The following is a 1,845-nucleotide window of genomic DNA, read 5'->3' on the forward strand; positions in this document are numbered from 1 at the left end:
TGGGTTCACTTGCATGGCTGTTGACAGCACTCCAAGAAGGAGCCAAAATATTCAAATTTTCTGTGCTTGGAACTGCCAGAATTGCTTACACCATATTCCCTTGGCTAAAGCATATGCTGATTCAAGAAGGGTAGAAATAGACTTCTAACAGAAGCTGCAAAGGCATGTTGCAAATAAACACTCATCTCTGAAGAGGAAACAGTGTGGCCTATACAATGTACCACAAGAGATAAAAAGCACAAACCATAGGGGATAAGAAAGATATACTTGTACTTAGAAAACCCTAAAAATTCAGCAAGAAAACTACTGGACAGAGTCAACCAATTCAGCAAAGTGGCAGGATAAAAGTTCAACATACAAAAATCAATTGGATTTCTCCACAGTGACAAAGAGAATACAGAACTGGAGCAAAGAAAAACAATTCACATCACAATAGCTAATCACAAGATTAAATACTGGGGAGTAAAACTAACTAGAAACACAAAAGACTTATTCAAAGAAAATTACAAACATTACTACAAGAAATAAAAGAGAACTGCAGAAATGAAAGAATATCCCTTGCTCTTGGATAGGAAGACTCAATATTGTGAAAATGACAACTCTACCAAAGGAAATCTACATGTTCAATACAATCTCAATACAAATACCAATCCCATTCTTCAACGAGATGGAAAAGACAATCTCCAATTTAATTTGGAATGGAAAGAGACCCCAAATAAGCAAAACACTCCTTAAAAAGAGAAAAAAGGGCTTCTCTTTCTCTTGGGCTTGGGTCAGGCGGCAGCCAGGTTCTATCGCTCAGCCATGGCCAAAATCAAGGCTCAGGACCTTCGCGAAAAGAAGAAGGAGGAGCTGTTAAAACAGCTGGACGATCTGAAGGTGGAGCTTTCCCAGCCACGCGTCGCCAAAGTGGCAGGCGGTGTGGCTTCTAAGCTCCTCAAAATCCGAGTTGTCCGAAAATCTATTGCCCGTGTTCTCACTGTTATTAACCAGACTCAGGAGAACCTCAGGAAATACTATAAGGGCAAGAAGTACAAACACCTGGATCTGCGGCCCAAGAATACAAGTGCCATGCGCCGAAGGCTCAACAAGCATGAGGAGAACCTGAAGACCAAGAAGCAGCAGCGAAAAAGAGAACCTGTACCCACTGCGGAAATAGGCAGTCAAGGCCTGAACTTCTTAAATAAATAAAACAAAACTAGCTGGGGGAAAAGAGAGAGAGAGAGAGAAACAAGGTAGGAGGCATCTCATTCTCTGATTTCAAATCCTACTACACTGGTAGTCAAGACAGCGTGGTACCGGTACAATTTCAATCACATGGATCAATGGAATAGAATTGAAAACCCAGAAATCAGCTCATCAATGTATGGTCAACTGATTTTTGACAAGGAGATGAAATCAGTTAAGTGGGGAAACGACAGCACTTTTTTTTCTTTCTTTATTATTATTTTGTGTGCGTGTATCGTCAAATCAGATCTGACTGGTACAGGAGGATATTGCGCCTCCTTCTCCGGCAGAACATCTGGTGGATTCGAACCGTGTTCCTCTGGGATTGCAGTGCAGCTTCTTGCCACTAGGCCACCAGAGCTCCCCTTAAGACTTTTTAACAAATGGTATTGGCAAAATTGGAAAATCATCTGCAGAAAACTCAAACAAGACCCCACCTTACACCATACATAAAAATCACCTCAAAGTGGATCAAGGACCTAGAACTAAATCCAAGGACTATAAACTTAATTAGAGAAAAGCCTGGAAGAGCCCAAGACGCACTAATCCACAATATGAACAGTCTTCTAAGCATCCTGAAAAACCTACAACCAGGAGAGGGGAAAATAGATGAATGGG

The 1,845-nt window shown here is 41.2% G+C and overlaps 1 pseudogene; it reads left to right on the forward strand.

Moving 5' to 3' along the window:
* Positions 1-804: 804 nt before the first annotated feature.
* On the forward strand, positions 805-1,174 carry LOC102869764 (annotated as a pseudogene).
* Positions 1,175-1,845: the final 671 nt, after the last annotated feature.

Source organism: Elephantulus edwardii, unplaced genomic scaffold (assembly GCF_000299155.1).
Source record: "Elephantulus edwardii isolate Elephantulus edwardi_28Jun2011 unplaced genomic scaffold, EleEdw1.0 scaffold00121, whole genome shotgun sequence".
Classification (NCBI taxonomy): domain Eukaryota; kingdom Metazoa; phylum Chordata; class Mammalia; order Macroscelidea; family Macroscelididae; genus Elephantulus; species Elephantulus edwardii.